Source organism: Aegilops tauschii, chromosome 5 (assembly GCF_002575655.3).
Source record: "Aegilops tauschii subsp. strangulata cultivar AL8/78 chromosome 5, Aet v6.0, whole genome shotgun sequence".
In the NCBI taxonomy this organism is placed as follows: domain Eukaryota; kingdom Viridiplantae; phylum Streptophyta; class Magnoliopsida; order Poales; family Poaceae; genus Aegilops; species Aegilops tauschii.
In genome coordinates, this window is record NC_053039.3 from 398,341,692 (window position 1) to 398,354,903 (window position 13,212).

The following is a 13,212-nucleotide window of genomic DNA, read 5'->3' on the forward strand; positions in this document are numbered from 1 at the left end:
AGTCAGAGAATATAGCCATCATGCATCTTTGAAAGGTAGCAGGTGTATTACATAAACCAAAAGGCATACATCTATAAGCAAAAGTACCGAAAGGGCAAGTAAAAGTGGTCTTTGATTGATCATCGACTGACACAGGTATTTGAGAGAAACCAGAATAACCATCTAGAAAGCAAAAATGTGTATGTTTGGATAATCTTTCTATCATTTGATCAATAAAAGCTAAGGGGTAATGATCCTTTTTAGTAGCCTTATTTAATTTGCGGAAATCAATTACCATCCTATAACCTGTAATAATTCTTTGCGGGATCAATTCATCGTTATCATTAGGAACGACGGTAATACCTCCCCTTTTAGGGACACAATGGACAGGACTTACCCACTGACTATCAGCAACGGGATAAATAATACCTGCCTCAAGAAGCTTCAGTATTTCCTTTCTTACCACTTCTTTCATCTTAGGATTCAACCGTCGTTGATGATCACGAACTGGTTTGGCATCTTTCTCCAAATTTATTTTATGTTGACATAGAGTGGGACTAATGCCCTTAAGATCATCAAGAGTATATCCAATAGCAGCGCGGTGCTTCTTCAGAGTTTTCAATAATCTCTCTTCTTCATGCTCTGAAAGGTTAGCACTAATAATAACAGGATATATCTTTTTCTCATCAAGATAAGCATATTTAAGAGTATCAGGTAACGGTTTAAGCTCAAACACGGGATCACCCTTGGGTGGAGGAGGATCCCCTAGGATTTCAACAGGCAAATTGTGTTTCACGATGGGTTCCTGTTTAAAGAATACTTCATCTATTTCCCTTCTTTCATTCATAAACATATCATTTTCATGGTCTAGCAAATATTGTTCTAAAGGATCATTAGGAGGTACGGCAATAGAAGCAAGACCGATAATTTCATCCTTACTAGGCAATTCCTCTTCACGGTGTTGTCTACGAAATTTAGAAAAATTAAACTCATGAGACATATCACCCAAACCAATAGTAACAACATCCTTTTCGCAATCTATCTTAGCATTAACAGTGTTCAAGAAGGGTCTACCAAATATAATGGGACAAAAGCTATCTTGTGGGGAACCAAGAACAAGAAAATCAGCAGGATATTTAGTTTTCCCACACAAGACTTCAACATCTCTAACAATTCCAATTGGCAATATAGTATCTCTATTAGCGAGTTTAATTGTGACATCAATATCTTCCAACTCAGCAGGTGCAATATCATGCATAATTTCTTTGTATAAGTCATGAGGTATAGCACTAGCACTGGCACCCATGTCACATAAGCCATGATAACAATGATCTCCTATTTTAACAGAAATAATAGGCATGCCTACCACAGGTCTATGTTTATCTTTAGCACAAGGTTGAGCAATTCTAGCAGTCTCATTACAGAAATGAATAACAAGCCCATCAATATTATCAGACAAAAGATCTTTAACAATAGCAATATTAGGTTCAACTTTAACTTGCTCAGGAGGTGTATAAGTTATAATATTGCTTTTATGAACCACAGTTGAAGCTTTAGCATGATCCTTTATTCTAACAGGGAAAGGTGGTTTCTCAACATAAGCAGTAGGAACAATAGGATCATTATAAGTGATAGAATTTTCTTCAACTTTAATAGGTGCAGCTACTTTCACTTCTATGGGAGGATGATATTTAAACCACTTCTCCTTAGGGAGATCAATATGAGCAGAAAAAGATTCATAGAAAGAAGCTACTATCTCAGAGTCAAGTCCATATTTAGTGCTAAATTTACGGAAACATCGGTATCCATAAAAGATTTAACACAATCAAACTTAGGTGTCATACCTGACTCCTTACCTTCGTCGATATCCCAATCTTCAGAGTTGCGTTTAATTCTTTCCAATAAATCCCATTTGAATTCAATAGTCTTCATCGTAAAAGAGCCAGCACAATAAGTATCGAGCATGGTGCGATTGTTATCAGAAAGCCGAGCATAGAAATTTTGAATTATTATTTCTCTTGGAAGCTCATGATTGGGGCATGAATATAACATTGATTTAAGCCTCCCCCAAGCTTGAGCGATGATTTCTCCTTCGCGAGGCCAAAAATTATATATATAATTGCGATCACGATGAACAAGATGCATAGGATAAAACTTCTGATGAAATTCCAATTTCAATCGTTTGTAGTTCCATGATCCCATATCATCACATAGCCTATACCATGTCAATGCATCTCCCTTCAAAGATAAAGGGAATACCTTCTTCTTAATAACATCATCGGGCACACCTGCAAGCCTAAATAATCCACAAACTTCATCCACATATATTAGGTGCTCATCAGGATGCATTGTTCCGTCTCCTGCAAAAGGATTAGTTAGCAGTTTTTCTAACATACCCGAAGGAATTTCAAAGTAGACATTTTCATTTTCAGTAGGTTCAGTAGGTTGAGGAGCAACTCTTTGCTCTACTGGTCGGGGTGAAGATACCCCGAACAAGCCCCTCAGAGGATTACTTTCCATAGTAACAAGTGACAGTAAATTTCAGCACACTATATAAATTTTTTCCTTACCAAATTCCACCTACCAAAGGCGCTTCACTCCCCGGCAACGGCGCCAGAAAAGAGTCTTCATGACCCACAAGTATAGGGGATATATCGTAGTCCTTTCGATAAGTAAGAGTGTCGAACCCAACGAGGAGCAGAAGGAAATGATAAGCGGTTTTCAGCAAGGTATTCCCCGCAAACACTGAAATTATAGGTAACAGATAGTTTCGTGATAGGATAATTTGTAACGAGCAACAAGTAACAAAAGTAAATAAAGTGCAGCAAGGTGGCCCAATCCTTTTTGTAGCAAAGGACAAGCCTGGGCAAACTCTTATATAGAGAAAAGCGCTCCCGAGGACACATGGGAATTATCGTCAAGCTAGTTTTCATCACGTTCATATGATTCGTGTTCGGTACTTTGATAATTTGATATGTGGGTGGACCGGAGCTTGGGTGTTGTCCTTACTTGGACAATCATCCCACTTATGATTAACCCCTATTGCAAGCATCCGCAACTACAAAAGAATTATTAAGGTAAACCTAACCATAGCATGAAACATATGGATCCAAATCAGCCCCTTATGAAGCAACGCATAAACTAGGGTTTAAGCTTCTGTCACTCTAGCAACCCATCATCTACTTATTACTTCCCAATGCCTTCCTCTAGGCCCAAATAATGGTGAAGTGTCATGTAGTCGACGTTCACATAACACCACTAGAGGAGAGACAACATACATCTCATCAAAATATCGAACGAATACCAAATTCACATGACTACTAATAGCAAGACTTCTCCCATGTCCTCAGGAACAAACGTAACTACTCACAAAGCATATTCATATTCATAATCAGAGAGGTATTAATATGCATAAAGGATCTGAACAAATGATCTTCCACCAAATAAACCAAATAGCATCAACTACAAGGAGCAATCAACACTACTAGCAACCTACAGGTACCAATCCCAGACTTAGAGACAAGAATTGGATACAAGAGATGAACTAGGGTTTGAGAGGAGATGGTGCTGGTGAAGATGTTGATGGAGATTGCCCTCTCCCGATGAGAGGGGCGTTGGTGATGACGATGGCGATGATTTCCCCCTCCCAGAGGGAAGTGTCCCCGGCAGAACAGCTCTGCCGGAGCCCTAGATTGGTTCCGCTAAGGTTCCGCTTCGTGGCGGCGGAGTCTCGTCCCGAAAGCTTGCTTATGATTTTTCTTCGGACGAAAGACTTCATATAGCTGAAGATGGGCACCTGAGGGCCAACAGGGGGCCCACGAGGCAGGGGGCGCGCCCAAGGGGGTAGGGCGCGCCCCCCACCCTCGTGGCCAGGGTGTGGGCCCCCTCTGGTATTTCTTCCGCTCAGTATTTTTTCTTATTTCCAAAAATAACTTTCGTGCAGTTTCAGGACTTTTGGAGTTGTGCAGAATAGGTCTCTAATATTTGCTCCTTTTCCAGCCCAGAATTCCAGCTGTCGGCATTCTCCCTCCTTATGTAAACCTTGTAAAATAAGAGAGAATAGGCATAAGTATTGTGACATAATGTGTAATAACAGCCCATAATGCAATAAATATTGATATAAAAGCATGATGCAAAATGGACATATCAGGTGGCGCTAGGGTTTGTCGAGGTGGAGAGGTGGAAGAAGGATTTTGACCGCGATTGGATGTGCATTTATAGGGAAAGGAACGGCACAGCGCAATTACGCAGGTACCCCTGGCGGTTCACATCTGAGGGACACGTGGCAAACATGCAACACATTGGAAGTTGTTCCATGTTCCCACGCACGCCTGGACTGTCGGGTGGTCGTTCCGGCTTCTCCGGGTTTCAGGCAATAAGGATTGAGCATTTAAAACAGATTTAATGTTTGTCTCTGTATCTTCTGCAGACAAGGACGCAGAGAAGACATTCGACGGTTTCAACAGAATGCATATGATTTGGATAGATAGAGTTTCAGGTAGAAATCATAGAGAGGTTAGGGTCCGATCACATTCACTTAGTCCAATAGATTCAAACGAGAAGACATAGCTGTAAGTGAATGCTGTAGAGGACAGAACACTAATATATGTATATATCAGAATAAAACCATATCAACATTGCGAAGATAAACATGAAGTCATGTTAATATTGAAGACAAACTAAATGCGAAGACTTAGCAAATGTAACGCCATGAGAAAAACACTTCAAAAGAAGAATTTGGTGGTGGCGTTACCCACTATATAGGAAGTATTAGACCCAGACACGGCGCACAATTATCGTGGCGCTCCGAAGTCAAATTCCGCATTAATGTATTCACACTCAGAGTGTAAGTCTTCATTGATTGAAGACATACATTACTTCGTGTGTTGCACATCTAAGTCATCAACATGCATAAGTGTTGGGATGTGTGCCTAATCACAGGACATTTGAGGATTCCAAGATATTTAGCTCACACCGCAACTTGCAAAACCTTTTCTCATCCAAGGGCTTTGTGAATATATCTGCCAATTGCTCTTCAATGTTGACGTGTATGATATCAATATCTTCCTTCATGACATGATCTCTGAGAAAGTGATGACGAATTTCAATGTGCTTTGTCTTCGAGTGCTGAACTGGGTTGTTGGCAATCTTGATGGCGCTTTCGTTGTCGCAGTAGAGTGGTACTTGTTTCAGATGGATGCCATAGTCCTTGAGTGTTTGCTTCATCCATAGAAGCTGAGCGCAGCAAGATCCAGCAGCAATGTATCCAGATTCAGCAGTGGAGAGTGATACACAGTTCTGCTTCTTTGAAGACCAACAGACAACTGATCGTCCCAGAAAGTGACATGTGCCTGATGTAGACTTGTGATCCACCTTGTCACCAGCATAATCAGCATCCGAGAATCCAACTAGATCAAACTCTGAGCCCTTTGGATACCATAATCCTAGTGTTGGGGTGTGCCAAATATCGAAGAATTCGCTTCACAGCTAAGTGATGCGATTCCTTTGGTGCCGCTTGGAATCGAGCACACATGCAAACACTAAGCATGATATCTGGCCTAGATGCACATAAATAAAGTAAAGAACCAATCATGGAGCGGTATACCTTTTGATCGAACTCTTTACCATTGGCGTCAGGACCCAGATGACTCTTGGTTGGCATTGGCGTTGTATAACCTTTGCAGTCTTGCATTCCAAACTTCTTCAGGAAATCTTTGAGATATTTCTCTTGAGATATGAAGATGCCATTACTTTGCTGACGAATTTGAAGACCAAGGAAGAACCTCAGCTCACCCATCATGGACATCTGATATTGCTCTTGCATCATGTGTCCAAACTCATCACTGTATTTCTGGTTGGTGCAGCCGAAGATAATGTCATCCACATATATTCGGCACACAAACAGTTCACCATCATATGTCTTCGTGAAGAGTGTGGGATCCAGAGAACCAGGTTTGAAGCCTTTGCTCTTCAGGAAGTCTTTGAGAGTGTCATACCAAGCGCGAGGGGCTTGTTTGAGGCCATACAGTGCCTTGTTTAGCTTGTACACCATATCAGGATGCTTTGGATCTTCAAAGCCAGGAGGTTGTGCAACATACACTTCTTCTTCAATCTTGCCGTTGAGAAATGCACTCTTCACATCCATTTGATACAGCAGGATGTTGTGATGATTTGCATAGGCTAGCAGTATGCGAATAGCTTCAAGCCTAGCCACAGGAGCAAATGTTTCATCAAAGTCAATCCCTTCAACTTGAGTATATCCTTGAGCAACGAGACGAGCCTTGTTTCTGACAACTTGACCATGCTCATCTTGCTTGTTGTGATATATCCATTTTGTGCCAATTATGTTGTGCTTGCGAGGGTCGGGACGCTTGACAAGTTCCCAGACATTGTTCAGCTTGAACTGTTGAAGCTCTTCTTGCATAGCTTGAATCCATTCAGGTTCCATGAAGGCTTCAACAACTTTCTTGGGTTCAGATATTGAGACAAATGCAAAGTGCCCACAGAAATTTGCTAGCTGTGTTGCTCTTGAACGAGTGAGTGGACCAGGCGCATTGATGCTATCAATTATGTTCTCAATCTGTACTTCGTTTGCAACACGAGGATGAACCGGACGAAGATTTTGCTCTTGCTGATCATTGTCATCGTTAGGAGGATTGTCTTCGGGCTGAGCACTGTCTTCAGGTTGATTGGGTGCAGAAATGATAAGTTCCTTTTCAGGTTGTGCTTCATTTGGTATGATTTCTCTACTTCCCATGAGCTTGATGGATTCACTAGGTGGAACTTCATCTAGCACATTTGGCAGGTGCTCTCTTTGCGAGCCGTTAGTCTCATCGAACCGCACATCCACAGTTTCAACCACTTTATAGTGAAAGAGGTTGAAGACTCTGTAGGAGTGCGAATCCTTTTCGTAACCAAGCATAAAACCTTCATGTGCTTTCGGTGCAAATTTTGAAGTGTGATGTGGATCCTTTATCCAGCACCTAGCACCAAATACTCTGAAGTAACTGACATTTGGCTTCTTACCAGTGAGGAGTTCATAGGACGTCTTCTTTAGAAGCTTGTGAAGATAAACACGGTTGATGATGTGACATGCAGTGTCAATGGCTTCAGGCCAGAACTTTCTTGGAGTCTTGTATTCATCAAGCATCGTCCGAGCCATCTCAATGAGTGTTCTGTTCTTGCACTCCATGATTTCATTCTGCTGAGGTGTGTACGGAGCTGAGAACTCATGAGTGATGCCCAATGTATACAAGTAAAGGTCGAGGCCGGTGTTCTTGAACTCTGTGCCGTTGTCACTTCTGATGTGCTTGATCTTGACGCCATAGTTGTTCATGGCACGGTTGGCGAAGCGTCTGAAGACATCCTGCACTTTAGTCTTGTAGAGAATTATATGCACCCACGTATATCTTGAATAATCATCAACAATGACGAAGCCATAGAGACAAGCAGTTGTAGTGAGAGTAGAGTAGTGAGTAGGGCCAAATAAGTCCATGTGTATCAGCTCGAAGGGTTGGGATGTCGTCATGATTGTCTTCGAGGGATGCTTGGCCCTTGTCATCTTTCCAGCTTCACAGGCACCGCACAGATCATCTTTCTTGAACTTGACGCCCTCGATGCCTATGACGTGCTTCTTCTTTGCGAGAGTGTGCAGGTTCCTCATGCCAGCATGCCCTAGCCTTCGATGCCAGAGCCAGCACTCTGAGGCTTTTGCTAGAAGACATACGGCAAGCTGTGGTCCTGCTGAGAAATCTACCATGTATAGATCATCTTTCCGATACCCTTCAAAGACTAGCGACTTGTCAGATTCCATTAGCACAAGGAAACGATATTTTCCAAATATCACAATCATGTTCAAGTCACAAAGCATTGAGACAGACATTAAGTTGAAACCAAGGGATTCAACAAGCATCACTTTATCCATGTGTTGATCCTTTGAGATTGCAACTCTACCGAGACCCAATACCTTGCTTTTACCAGTGTCAGCAAATGTGATGTGACTCTTGTCAGATGGACGTAAGGTTGAGTCCATGAGAAGACTTCGATCACCGGTCATATGATTAGTGCATCCGCTGTCCATAATCCATTCTGAAGCATGAGGTGTCATACCCTATAGTACAGTTAGGGGGATAGGCTTCACCAAGAGTATTGTGAAGCATAAACATTTGACGCACAAGAGGATTATCAAAGCTCGGATCAAGATTAGGACTGATAGGATGATTGGCAAGCGATTCAGGAACAAAATACATAGTGAGACCATTTGGGCATTTGATCTTGCGCCCTACAAGATGTTTTAGGTCCCCAGCATTAGCATCAGACGCCTTTGATTTCCGGCTGGAGACCTTTCCCTGCAAAAGAAAGTTAATTCTTCTTAACAACCCACATCTTCAGGGGTGGCTTAGAAGCAATGAGTCTAAGTGCAGCATCTGAGAACTTCGGCTTAGAAGCCCTAGCAAATAGCCTTGCAGGAGGTGAATAGTACTCATATGAATAAGCAGAAAAGTTCTTAGTTTTATGAACATAGCGGTTTGAAGAAACACGCTCATATTCATAAGTCTGAGTATGATTTCCCAGCAAAACATTGGCGTTAGGGTGACCCAGGTGAGTCCTCTGTCTGTATGAAGCCTTTGGACCATATGAAGCCTTTGGTCTTGGATTTGTCTTCTTCCCAGGTGGTGTCATGATGACATTCACAGGAAGATTCTCAAGACAACTTTTGGGAACCCAGATCTTCTTCATATGTGGCCCATTCCTGCAGTTAGTACCAATATACCTGGCAAACACTTCACCATTCTGATTCTTAAACAGTTTATATTTTGCATCAAAGGATTCATCAATGATAATAGGGTTAGCACAAGTGAAGCCAGATAAGGTGGATGGTCCACTGAAGGTCCCTTTGTAGCAACCCATGTGGTTTTGGGGTACTGCTCAGGCTTCCAGTAGGAGCCATCAACATTCATTTTCCTCTCGAACCCAACACCCTCTTTCCTAGGGTTTTGGTTCAGAATCTGCTTTTTAAGGACATCGCACAGTGTCTGATGCCCTTTGAGACTTTTGTACATCCCTGTTTCAAGCAATGTCTTCAACCTAGCATTTTCATCAGCAATAGTAGCGGTATCCTCAGCAGAGGGGTTAGTTACCACATCAACAGTTGAAGATATTGCAACAGTAGCAGCAGTAGAACATTCAGCAACAGAAGTAGCGTTATCACGCTCAAGGAATTTTAGACATGGTGGTTCAAATCCTTCCTGAGCGGGACTGATCTGTTGAGCATGAAGTGACTCATTCTCTTTTTGAAGATCTTCATGTGCCGCTCCCAATTTCTCAAGCTCTTGCTTCCTTTGCAGATAATCATAGGAAAGCTTTTCATGGGTGGTTGAGAGCGTTTCATGACGACTTTCAAGTTCCTGGTACTTAACATGAAGATTTTTTATGTCTTCAATTAAGGACTAAGAACGGGTCATTTCCGCGTCCAACAGGTCATCGCTTTTGTCTAACAGTTTTTGAGTATGTTCCATAGCTTTCTGTTGTTCAGTTGCAATTTTAGCAAGTGTTTTGTAGCTGGGTTTGGATTCACAATCAGGGTCATCTTCACTTGATGTTTGAAAGTAAACATCGCGTGATTTTACCTTGGCACCACGTGCCATGAAGCAGTAGGTGGGAGCAGAGTCGTCCTTGTCATTAGCATCGGCGTTGGTGACGGGGCCATCGTCTTCAGTGTTGAAGATGGACTTGGCAACGTAGGCTGTAGCTAGAGCCAGACTTGCAACGCCAGGGTCGGACTCCTCCTCAGACTCCACCTCCGCCTCCTCAAGAGCAGACTCCTCCTCTGAATCCATCTCCTTGCCAACAAAAGCACGAGCCTTGCCAGATGAGCTCTTCTTATGTGATGAAGACTTGGACGAAGACTTGGAAGAAGACTTTGAGGATTTTTTTCTTCTTCTTGTCATCAGAATCATATTCCTTTTTCTTCTTCTTCTTCTTGTTCTCATTTTCCCACTGTGGACACTCAGAGATGTAGTGTCCAGGCTTCTTGCACTTGTGACATGTTCTCTTCTTGTAATCATGAGTAGAAGCTTCATCATTTCTTGAGCTGGATCGTGAAGACTTTCTGAAGCCCTTCTTCTTAGTGAATTTCTGGAACTTCTTCACAAGCATAGCAAGCTCCTTTCCAATGTCTTCGGGATCTCCAGAACTGCAGTCAGATTCTTCTTCAGATGAGGAAATAGCTTTTGCCTTCAAAGCGCGAGTTCGGCCATAGTTGGGACCATAAATATCTCTTTTCTCAGATAGCTGGAACTCATGTGTGTTGAGCCTCTCAAGTATGTCAGACGGATCGAGTGTCTTGAAGTCAGGGCGTTCTTGTATCATCAGAGCAAGGGTGTCGAACGAGCTGTCAAGTGATCTCAGCAGTGTCTTGACGATTTCATGCTTGGTGATCTCAGTGGCGCCGAGAGCACGAAGCTCATTTGTGATGTCAGTGAGGCGATCATGTAGGAGATATGCCCTAGAGGCAATAATAAATGATATTATTTATCTCCGAGTTCATAATTATGTTTATGTTCCATGCTATAACTGCAATGATTCTCGAGTCTGCAATATCCACGAGGCTCGGAGGAAGACTCAAATGCACGTGTGGAATAATAAACGGTAAAAAGTATTCCTAGTCTGGCCTCTAAGACTAGCTCAAGTGTTGCATGATGATTCTGTTTTCCTGGTCATGGGCATGTCTATGCCAGCAACTTTGAGGGCACAATGTTAAGAGAACATTTGTGTTGAATCGACCCGGATTGATGTTATGCTATGAGATTCATTCGTCACAAATTTATTGGTACATAACACAGAGATGGTTAACGTTTGCATGATTCCTTAGACCATGAGAGTATCAAGTTTCTTCATGCTTGCTTCATGAACTTTGGGGTTTGTTAAACGTCATCCGTAAATGGGTGGCTATTACGGCGGCTTACGGGTTCATGGAAAAGTGTGTCAAGTAACTTGATAGCTCAAGATTGGGATTTGCTCCTCCGACGATGGAGAGATATCTCTGGGCCCTCTCGGTGTTACGGTATCCATCATCGTCTGGCCAGACACTTTGTGATTTGATCACGGGGATGCCGGAACACGATAACGAGAAAAGAGAACAATACCGGTAACGAGGTAACTAGCATAGTGGACAAGTTGTTGATCCACAGGAATGCCAACATGTCTCACCTCGGGTATTTGTAACATATCGCGAAGCAACAGGAATAGCACACGGCAACTGGAGGTTCACTCGAATATTTATTCGTGTGGGTATAGGGGTCAATATGGGTGTCCACGGCTCCGATGTTGATCATTGATCGGAAGGGGTTCCGGGTCATGTCTATACTTCACCGAACCTATAGGGTCACACGCTTAAGGGTCATCTATCTGCTGAATACTAGACAGGGAGTCTGAGAGAAAATCACCGAAAAAGTTTCGGACAGCGGAATCGTACCGCAGAGAGAGGTCATCGGATAAGTTTCGATGATACCGAAAAGTTGTTTCGGGATACACCATTAAGTCAAATTGGTTTCGGCACATGCCTGATAATTCTTGGAGGATGCCAGAATCATTCTGGAAGCTTTTTGGAATTTTCTGAGATAAAAACCGGAAATGTTCCGGAGCTGCCGGAGCCACTTCAGATGCGTTTCGCAGATGAAAATCACTAAAACCGGAATTGTTTTGGAACGCGTTGAAAATCATTTTAGTGGGTACTAGAAATGTTCTTAGCCCACATAAATATTTTCAGTTCGATCAGACGCTGAAAAATGTTGTCGTGAATAGTGAAAATCAGCTTTATGGTTGCTTTATGGAAAGCCACCTTTTGGGGCTTTGCTCCAAAAGATCTTGGGGATGACATGGATGGATAGGAGCCATTTTTTGGGCCCCTCATGGGGGTGTGGCCGGCCACATGAGGTATCCCCCCTTGGGGACCCTCTTGTTCCTTGGTTTCACTCCTAGGTCCTTGTGGAAGGACTTCATTCATGTGCATTTTGGGTTTTTTGTGAAACTACCCTACCCCCTTGGGATTTCCTATAAATAGAGGTGGAGGGGCAGCCCTCCACATCCATCCCTTGCTCTCATACACATGCCATGCATTATCTGGCTTCTTCTCTCCCTCCCACGAAAAGAGTTTCGTAGAGCCGTAAGGCTGTCTGGGTTCCGGCAGGAACTAGTTCTGGACGGCGAAGCCCTGCTGGATAGATGACACCGTATGTGTGCAACTCTGTAGAGAGATCGTAGTTTCGGTCTTAGTTCGTGAGTGCCTCCCGAAGGGCTGTCCGTGTGACCGTCCGAGTTTCGAAGGTCCTCCCGAAGGGCTGTCCGAGTGACCGTTCGAGTTTCGAAGGTCCTCCCGAAGGGCTGTCCGCGACACCGTCCGGGGGGGCTGTTCGACCGCCTCCCGGAGGGCTGTCTGAGGAGCAGATGAGGGTACACATCCTCGCGGTTGGGAGGTTGTAAATCCTAGCTGCGGGGATCTGCACCGCCGATCGTCATCGACTCTACTTCCCGCTGCGCTACGAGTCGGTAACGAAAAAATATCAAACCATGTATGCAGTCTCCATAGTGGTCCTGGGCTGGTGCGTAGGTCGGAAATTTTTTGTTTTCTGCTGCGTTCCCCTACAGTGGCATCAAGAGCCGTGCTATGCGTAGATGCAGGTTTCGATCTAGAATACATGGAGATGTATGGGTATTGCATAATATAATTAGGTAGTAGATGAGATCTATTGCTGAAAATTATTTATGCGGGTGACAGATGAAATCTGTTACCCGAGGTTCTTGTTGCTTCCCTAGAATTTGCGTTTGCTCAATCTCGAGACAGCATGGTGGAATTTGACAAAGTTCTGGCAATCCGTGATCCTGATTGATCATGGAAGTGCTATCAGTTCTTTGGGTTCTGCCGTAGTCAAAAGAAAGATGAAATTCGCAGATGAAAGGGCATTGCAGATATGATCTGCACGGGGGTCATGCGTATGACGAAGTTTAGTATGGGGCTCAAGATTTAATTATCCCGTGTTTCATACACCCCGAGATGTTAATCTAGCAACCTGAATAATCATACTTGATGATAAAACGTTGGTAGCTGCGGTTTAAGTCAAAACCTTAGAAGCCACGTAAAATAAAATTTTGCATAAACCTATTAGAGGCGTCTAACTTGGTTTTGCAGGATGTGCATGTGATGTGGTATAGCAGTGCTCATACTAATTCGAT